A 9,822-nucleotide genomic window follows, 5' to 3' on the forward strand; every position below is an offset into this window, starting at 1 on the left:
TGAGCCGAAGGCAGCCGCTTAACCGACTGAGCCACCCAGGCGCCCATAGCTCTACACTTTTTAAAAAAAATTTTGTCAAGGTATATAGATTAAACACTTCTCCAACTTTATTTCATATCTCTGTGTCTCTCCCCTTCCCCACGACCTATCAAGTTCTTCCCAACTCCAGTTTTTTTTTTAATTTTTAAATTTTATTTTTTTAAAGATTTTATTTATTTGACAGAGAGAGACACAGCGAGAGAGGGAACACAAGCAGGGGGAGTGGGAGAGGGAGAAGCAGGCTCCCCGCAGAGCAGGGAGCCCAATGCGGGGCTTAATCCCACGACCCCGGGATCATGACCTGAGACAAAGGCAGATGCTTAACGACCGAGCCACCCAGGCACCCCTCCCAACTCCAGTTTTCGAGAGAAGTGTTAGTAGGGAGCAGTGGGATCCTCTTTACAGGAACTCTGAGCTGGTGGCTCACTTTTATACCTGTCTTAGGATCGGATCTCACCTTCTCTTACCTCTCTTTCATGATGGCTGATCAGGTTTGGTGAGGGAGGGTAGAAGTAGAGGTGGGAATTGGTAATATTAGCCAGGAGATATTTCAAAGAAACTACTCCTTTGATAATAATAACTTATGGATAAAACATAATTTAACAAATTTCCTCTTGATGGTCTACCCCCATTACAAACAGTATCACATTATCAACAAGAACCTCATTTGTGAGTCAGTATTAACCCACATTCATTTCTAGGAATTATCCTAGGGAAGTGACAGTCTGGGACACAGTGATGTTTGGACATGTTGGGTACACCCTCATATCCAGGCCTAAACAGTGTACTGTGATGGTATGGCGGATAAATGTGTCAAAGCATGAAAACCTCCAAAAGAACTTTCACTAGAGTTTTATTTGAAATGTTGGGGTCAGTTAATTCCAAATATTCCTTTCATCTCTTTCGTCCTTGGGTATTCCTCACAATGCAAGGCCTTGCAGGTACTGTTCCCCTCTTAGACCCTCTTGCCCATTTCATTCAGAACTTCACATGGCCCTTCTCACAGATCGTGTACATTCAGTTGATCCTCAAAGATTCCATATTGTGAATTCACTTGTTTGCTAAAATTTATTTGTAACCCCCAAATCCAATACCCTGCTTTAGTGGCTGTTCGTGGACATACGCGGAGTGGTGAAAACTTCAGATCACCCAATGAGCACCACGCTGAACAAGGTAACTATTCGGACTCTCTGTTTCAGCTCTCATACTGTATTCAAGTGTCCTTTTTGTGGTCTATTTAGTGCCATATTTTTCACATTTTTATGCTTTTTGTTGGTGATTTCCCTGTTTAAAATAGTCCCCCATCTATAGTGCTGGAGTGCTGTCCAGTATTCCCAAGTGCAGGAAGGCTGTAATGTGCCTTACAGATTAAATATCTGTGTTAGATAAGCTTCATTCGGGCGTGAGTTATACAGCTGTTGCATGAGTGTATTAAATAAGTATCTTTAAACAGAAGTCTCTTTATTTATTTTTTTGTTTTGTTTTGTTTTTGTCTTTTACATGTTGGGTGTCTGGTTTATTCAAACTGTCAGTCAGAGCCCCGCCCCCAAGGAACAGGAAGTGAGCTGGGAGCTATGGGGCTGAACAGGGCAGGGCTGGGCAGGTATCAGAAGGTAAAAGGAGCTCAGCTGAGCAGCCAGAGCAGCATCAGGGCCAGGCTGAGCAGGAGAGTCCAAAGCCCACAGAGCCCAGCCCCACTCATGGCCTCAGCACAGAACCTCGCCACGTCCTTGTTGGGGTCGCGCTGGGCTGGGTCAAGCCACATCTGGATGCAGCGACCGCTCCCTCAGCTGTAGTTGCTGAGTTTGTAGGAGTGGCTCCAGATCCCACTCCACAGAGCGGCAGGTGTGGGGAAGTAGAGATGGAAGGGGTAGCAGGCAGCTCCCACTGGGCACCGGTTATACCCTGATGTCCGTCCCAGCCCTTGTGCCAGTTGTTCTTGTAGGTGTAGGAAGTGTGGCAGCCTTCCCACCAGTGCTGACAGTCCTCTTTGCACAGGGGCACGTTCAGATCACGCTCTTCGTGCCAGCTGTGGCTCACCTGCTGGCCCCAGGGCCCCCAGGTTGGGGGAGCACTCATACCGGCAGGTGTCCTGGATGAGGTGCTGTTTGCAAGCAGGTGCTGTCTGTCCGCAGTGGTCCCAGTTGAATCTGTACAGGTGGGAAATATCCTATGGATTTCCCAGCTGGTGTTGGCAAAGCAGCAGGAATTCTTCTTCCAGGGGCTGCACTGCTTGTGCAGCTTGTCCTCTGGGCTTGGCATCCATACAGACATTGAGAAGCTCAGTCCTGGGCTGGGTTGCCCATACTGCGGCTACCCCCACCCGAAGGAGTAGCAGCTGTGTTATCACCAGCTGGGCCATGTCAGTCTCTGAATCCTGTGACAACCAGGGAGGTTAAGCCCTCCGAAGACCTCAGCAGGTAAAGGACCACTGGACCCCTCAGAGCTCTCTTCTGGCTTTATAAGCTAAACAGAAGTATCTTTAAACAAAAATTCAAAACAAGGTTATGTATTGATTGATGTTAAAAACGTGACTAGAGACTCACAAGAATCCAACTCTGTTTTTCCTAGTGTTCACTAATTCACTGTTCATGGCAAATTTATAGAACATGACTATTGCACTTAATGGAATTGGCTTTATCTAGCTATAGCTGTCTGCTGTCTGTCTGTCTATCTATCTATCTATCTCAAGTTCCCCATTGCCATTTCAGATCACTTTTCCAACTTTGTGGAATTTCAGTCCAATTAGGTGTACCCCTTTAACCTTTTATTTTGCTGTAATTTTCTGATTCAGTTCATTATGTTCTTTCTCACCTCTAAGTTCAACAAACATTAATGCAGTTGAACTGATCGATCTTTAGTGCTTTTTGCATCTTGCTTAAGAAATTCTTCCCTGTCCTGAATTCATGAAGATATTCTGCTGTACAGTCTTTTAAAAGCTTTTCAGCTTTTTTTTTTTTTTTTAAGATTTATTTATTTGAGAGACAGAGAGAGTGTGCACATGCATGGTGGAGGGAGGGGCAAAGGGAGAGAGACTCCCAAGCAGATTCTGCACTGAGCATGGAGCCTGACATGGGGCTTGATCTCTCGACACTGAGATCATGACCTGAGTTGAAATCAAGAGTCGGACGCTTAAGTGACTTGAGTCACCCAGGATCCCCAAAAGGTTTTCACAACGCAGAGTACTAACCACTATACGATCACGGCGCACCACCCTCCCGGCGGCCCCAAAAGGTTTTCAGTTTTGACTTTCACATTTAGGTTTATAATCTATTTGAAATTGATATTTTTATGGTGTAAGTTAGAAGTATAATTTCATTTTGTTCTCATAGATACTTGATTATCCCAGAACCTTTTATTGAAAAGACCATCTTCTCCCACTACTTTGCAGTGGCATCTCTGTCATTTATCAAGGGCTTACATATGTATATATCTACTTATTTTTTTTACTCCCCTGCCTTTTTTTTTTTTTTAAAGATTTTATTTATTTATTTGACAGAGAGAGACACAGCGAGAGAGGGAACACAAGCAGGGGGAGTGGGAGAGGGAGAAGCAGGCTTCCCGCTGAGCAGGGAGCCTGATGTGGGCTTGATCCCAGGACCCTGGGATCATGACCCAAGCCGAAGGGAGTCACTTAACCAACTGAGCCATCCAGGTGCCCCCATAAATAAAATCTTAAAAAAAAAGGAAATATGGGTATGGCTATTAATATAGGGAGCTGATTAAAATAAAATAAAAAATCAAGTATGTTTTTGAGAAAGAATTTTTCATCAAAAGTACCACCAGCCTGCATTCAAAGAGTCTGTAATTGTTGGCCCCATAATTCTATGGGAAGGAAACATGTAGAGAAAGCTGCTAAGTCCTCAAGCAGGGCATATTTTCCAGGGCCCTCTTCAGAATGACTAATAATAATTGAAAAGGAACACCTTGCCAGAGGGCAGAATCAAGGGCCACGGTGAGCAGTGTTTTAGGGAGTCACTCTGTAGAGAAAACAAGACCTATTCAAGAAATAGTCCACTTTCCTAGAGTAGGAACGCTTGTAATTGTCTGCCCAGTGGGATTTAGAATTGTGTCTTCCATCTTTCTCCTTTCCAAATGAGAGGGTTTATTGTCATTAGCCTGACGCTGTTCTACTATCATGTATATATTTTGGAGTGGGGTGGAACAGATAACTTGGATTACTAGTTAACAGGTATCTAGGTTAAAATGAACCTCTTCTAGATCTGATGTCGAATTGAACACATATCAGAGATCTTGGACTTTGAGCTCAAAGCAGTGACTGTGTGGGACTGGTCTTCTCCCTTGGGGAGGAGGTAAGTATTTTGTATGTGATGGGGTGGGAACTGAATATTTAATATTTAATAATAAGAAGCATGGGCTGTGATGGGTTTTTTTAAATATTATTCATGGAATTTGGTGCCCATCTTTACAAGAGAATTGTACTCAAAATAAGCAGAGGTGACGTATATTGCTTCTTTCAGAAGATTTAAGGGTTACATTGTGCTTGGTCATAGATCTCTTTGCTTTCTCCCATGACAGGCATTAATGTTTCAGATAATGGCTTATCTGTCATTCTTGGTCCCATAGCAAAGAAGATGTGGGTCAGCACTGCAGCTGACCCAAAGTGAACACAGAAAGCACAAAACAAATGTTTGTAGTTGTAAGCTACTGAGATATTTGAGTCATTTATTGTTGCCACATATCTTAGTCTTCCATGGCTAATACAACCATGCTTACAATATTTAAAAAGATAAAATACAAGCCTAAAATTATCTTCAGGAAATAGAAAATTATAAAAAGGAGCAGAAAATATTTGAAAAAGAACCAAATAGAGCTTCTAGAAATGATAAATATATAACCTAATAAAAATTCAGTTTAACAGTTTGACAGAAGATTGATCAAAGCTAAAGAGAGAATTAGTGAACTAGAGGATAGATCTGTAGATACTATCAGGAATGCTTTCAAGAGAGACAAAAAAGATGGAAAACATGGAAGTGGAATTAAGATGTGTGGTGGGTAGAGTAAGAGGATTTATTTGGGGTTACGTAAGAAAACTTGAGAAAGAATGGTGCAGAGGCAATATTTGAAGATATAATGACTGAAACTCTTTTAGAATGAATTAAAGAAGCTCAATAATCCCGAATAGGGTCAATAAAAAGAAATCCACCCAAGACATATTATAGAAACTCAAAACAAAATCTCGGAAGTACCAGAGGAACAGAGTGGGTGACTTTCTTTTCTTTTCTTTTCTTTTTTTAATGTTAATCCCCATACATTACATCATTAGTTTTAGATGTAGTGTTCCATGATTCATTGTTTGTGCATAACACCCAGTGCTCCATGCAGAATGTGCCCTCCTCAATACCCATCACCAGGCTAACCCTTTCTCCCACCCCCCTCCCCTCTAGAACCCTCAGTTTGTTTTTCAGCGTCCATCCTCTCTCATGGTTCGTCTACCCCTCCGATTTCCCCCGCTTCATTCTTCCCTCAAAGGAGCAGTAGTTGGGTTAATAGTTAACTTCCTAACAGCAACAATATAAATCAGGTGATTGTGGAATGGTATCTTTAAAGGGCTCACGTAAAATACCTGCCAGTGTAGAACTGGTATTAAAAATATCTTTCAAGAATGAGGGTGAAAGAAAGACTTTTTTTTTTCAGACAAACAAAAAGCAGAGAGAATTGCTCTCTAGCAGATGCTACCTATAGGAAATTCTAAAGGATGTACTTGAGACAGAACAAAAGTGATTCTTGAGGGAGGAGCTGAGGTACAAGAAGGAAAGAAGAGCAAAGAAGGTGGCAAATGTATGGGTAAACACTGATTTTATAAAACAGCAATAATAATGTCCCAGGATGGTTAAATAAGTAAAATACACAACAGTAACAACAGCCATAATTTAATCCAGGAGGGGGATAATGCATTTTAAAAGATCCTCGTATCACCTGAAGATAGGGTAAAGATACTGGCTTTCGTAAAGTAAGTATGCACACAGTCATTTCTGGGATAACTACTGAAAGAGGAAAACCAGTGGATTATTTCCAGTAGATGAAGAAAAAGGAATGATAAAATACTCACTGTTTGCAGGTGGAAGTTTATCAAAGCAAGAAGGATGACCTACAGGTTTCTGAATTTGGCAACCAGGTGGATGATAATGCTCTTCACTGAAGTAGGCAACAGGAGGAAGAGGAAGTGTGGAAGGAGGATGGTAAGTTCCCTGTGTGGGACAAGTTGAATGTGAGGTGTCTGAAGGATACCTGAGTGGGGATGACCAGGGGTCAGCTGTTGAGTTTCCTCAGGGAGACGCTGGGCCAAGGCAGTGGGTTTTATTTTTTTATTTTTATTTTTATTTATTTTTTTGACCTTTTTGTTTGTTTGGTTTTGGGAGCTTCTTCTTAAGTTTAAAGTGATTCTTAGTTTTTTTCTGAACTTATACATTTGCTTCTTAACTACTTTGAGCTAATCTTGGCTACACTGTCTTGATACACATTTTTAACAGATTTTTCCAGTATCACCTGGAGGAAAATTGTGAAATTGATGTCTCTGGAAGCTTTTGAAAAAAGTAAGGTGCTTTTCTACCTTAAAATGTTTGCGTTTGCCCCCCCCCCCTTCCACCACCTCCAGAGGGCTGGATTTTTCCAAGTATAAGAAAAGTTGTTTTTTGGTTTTTATTTTTTGGGTTTTTAAAAAATTATTGGATTTAAGAATTTATTTTTCTACTCTTCTCTGCCACCTGGTGGCTTGTGAATGGAACATTGCATTTGGAAGGAAAACAAGGAATTTGAGCTATTTTGAGATATGTAACTTACTGAAGAGAAGCAATATATGGTTGTTTGTGTTTAACTTTGAAACCACCAAATCGCAGCGATAGTTTTGGGGCACAGAAATTTGTCTGTGGTATTTTCCGGATTTGGTACCCACTCTTCTCTTTACCTCCTGTGCCTTGCTTCACCATCTAGAATTTTTGACCTCCTGTGTAGTGCTAAGTAAACTGAGTAATCAAAGTTAAAAATTTCCTTCTGCACTTAATTAAATCCTTGTTGGTTTTATGACCTGTATGAGTGTATGGTCTCCTTTAGTTCCCATCTGGGCATCATCTCCTCTTCTATCTCTGTAGCCTTGTGCTAGGCAGAATAACAACCTCCACAAAGATGTCCATGTCTTAATCCCCAGACCTGTGAATGTGGTACCTTATGTGGCATAAAGTGCTTTTAGATAGGATTAAGGCCAAGACCTTGAGAGAGGGAGACTATTTCGGACTATCTGGGTGGGTACATTCTAATCATAAGGGCCCCTCTTCTGGTTGCAGTCAGAGTCAGAGAAAGGGGAGTGGGGAGAGAGATTGATAGATGGGAGTGAAAAAAGGAACAGAAATTTGAAGTGTGAAAGAAACTAGACTGGCTTTGTAGATGGAGGGAGGAGGCCATGAGCCAGGGAATGTGAGTGGCCTCTAGAAGGAAACCATCTTTCCTCTATAGCCTCGAGACAAGAATGCAGCCTTGTCAATAGCTTAATTTTAGCCCAGTGAAACTGGCATCAGACTTCTTACATACAAAACTGGAAGTTAATTCATTTGTGTTGTTTTAAGCCACTGGGTTTGAGGTAATTTGTTATGACTATGATAGAAAACACTCCATGTTTTATTAGAATTGGGTCTCGAAGCCTGGATTGGGAGGAGTGCAGAGCTAGCTTGAATTCTATCTAGTGGCAAACCTAGAGAACTGGTTAGTAATAACCTAGTTTCTTTGGCAAGTTTAATGATGCTCTTCTCTTTCCAGGTTATGTTGTGACCCTGCAAGTGCCCATCTACCTTACTGTTTCCACCCTCCTCTGTTTCTGGGCTGTGTTGCAGCTTCCTTTTCCATCTTGTCCCTCCTCTTTTCTTGACTAAAGGCAGGAGTTTGAAACAGATTTAATGATTTTACAAATATTCATTAAATATCTGTCATGTGAGGGCGAGTTCACAGTCCTTGACACTGAAAGTCTCATAATTTAGTGGGGGAAACTGACAAGTAAACAAATACCGCACATCTCTCTGATGAAAGCAATAGGAGTGAGCATGGGATAGAGGCATCTAATCTGGCCAACAGATTCAGGGGGCTTGACTGATCCTTTTAATTCATTATCACAGATCGTAACTGGGAACTCCAAATTTTCTTTAAATACTTCTAAATTTTCTAGCAATCTTACATTCATTTCACCACTCTCAGAAACAGCTGTTTCTCATCTCTCTCCACAGGCCTTCTTCATTCCTCTTTATGGTGGTTTAAAATATGTCCACAAATTCTTTAATAATCTTCCTCTCAAGAGGTGGAGTTTAAGTCCCCTCTCCCTTGAATATGGGCTGGACCTGGTGACTCATTTCAAACAAACTAATATGGCAGAAGTGACCATATATATATGAAATTATCATGTTGTATGCTTTAAATATATTGTAATTTTGTCAGTTATACCTTAACAAAACTGGAAAAAAAAGAAGTGACTACGTAGGACTTCTGAGATTAGGTCATAAAAAGCATTGTGGCTTCCCTTGGTCTCTGTCCCTCTTGGATCACTCACCCTGAAGGAGTCCAACTGCCATGTAAAAAGCATCTCTATGGAGAGGGCCTCGTGGGAAGGATGAGGTCAAAGCCAAAAGCCTTGTGGGTTAGCAGTCTTGGAAGCAGATCCTCCAGCCCTGTCTGACATCTTGATGACAACCTCTGGCAAACCCCGAACCCCAGTCACCCAGGTAAGCCTTCTGCAAATACCTGATTCACTGAAACTATGAGATAATAACTGTTTGTTGTTTCAAGCTGCCGAGTTTGGGGGTGATTTGTCATAGGTAACTACTATAGATCTTGACACTTGAAAGTGGAATTCGTCTATAACAAACCTAAAAAATTCCAAAAATTTTGGAACGAAGCAGTAGGCAGAAGCTGAAAGGACTTTGAGGAAAATGTTAGAGAAAAATTGAAGCATCCTGAAGAGTCTGTGAGAAGAAGCTTCCTGGCTTTTCAGGAGACTGTGGGTGGAAGGCTTAAAGGAAAGTAACATATTACTGGAAATGGAAGGAAAAGGGATCCTTTTTGTGCAGAAGTGGAAAGTTTAGCAACACTGTCTGTCATCTGTGTTCATGTGGAAAGTAGCAAATGTCCATAAAGAACTGGGTGGTTTAGCTAAGGAAATCGCCAGGCGGAATGGTAAAGATGCTGCCTGGCTTCTTCTTATAGTTTCTGCTTATGGTAAAATGTTGAGAGAAGAGAGAGACCTGTTAAAGAAAAGATACTTAAACACAAAAGAACCAGGAATTATCAGTCTAAAATTTCCCGGCATCTTCAGAAAGCAAACAAGGCTAAATTTAAGAACTGGCTTCTGGGCAAAGATGAAAATCCGAGAAACTGTGAGGAAAACAGGATCTCATGAGCTGCTAAGGTTTGGGGGGATGATTTTGTTTTATAGCAATGTGATTGATAGACTCCATCGTCCTTACTTGAAGCTGATCACCTTGCTTGAGACTCCGTGGAGAAAATAGCAGCCCTTTCTCATCTTCCTAACGCTGTGTGCGGTGTGCCGGAGTCGGTGCCTGGGCGCTCTGCCTCCTTCCTGGTGAAATGAATACGTACCAGCCTTTCCATTAGTGCTTTTTCATGCGTCCGCATTTCGAGGACTTTAATTCAACAGCAGACCTTCTCTCTCTTTCATTGTCAGTTTCTCCCACTGTATTGATTCCTTCGCATCAACAAACATGAGCTATTATCTGTCATCTTATGAAAATAAACCCTCTTTTTATTCTATATCCCTCTCTC

The 9,822-nt window shown here is 41.6% G+C and overlaps 1 long non-coding RNA gene and 1 pseudogene across 1 annotated transcript; one reads left to right on the top strand and one right to left on the bottom strand.

The window, feature by feature from the left end:
• Positions 1 to 313: 313 nt before the first annotated feature.
• On the top strand, positions 314 to 9,816 carry LOC115942331 (uncharacterized). Its single transcript, XR_014142569.1, has 4 exons — positions 314 to 1,212; positions 4,261 to 4,352; positions 6,122 to 6,242; positions 6,534 to 9,816. It is a non-coding gene; the product is annotated as an uncharacterized LOC115942331 (long non-coding RNA).
• On the bottom strand, positions 1,664 to 2,401 carry LOC102727011 (folate receptor alpha pseudogene; annotated as a pseudogene).
• Positions 9,817 to 9,822: the final 6 nt, after the last annotated feature.

Source organism: Leptonychotes weddellii, unplaced genomic scaffold (genome assembly GCF_054177405.1).
Source record: "Leptonychotes weddellii isolate Sample4059 unplaced genomic scaffold, ASM5417740v2 HiC_scaffold_6695, whole genome shotgun sequence".
Taxonomy (NCBI): Eukaryota; Metazoa; Chordata; class Mammalia; order Carnivora; family Phocidae; genus Leptonychotes; species Leptonychotes weddellii.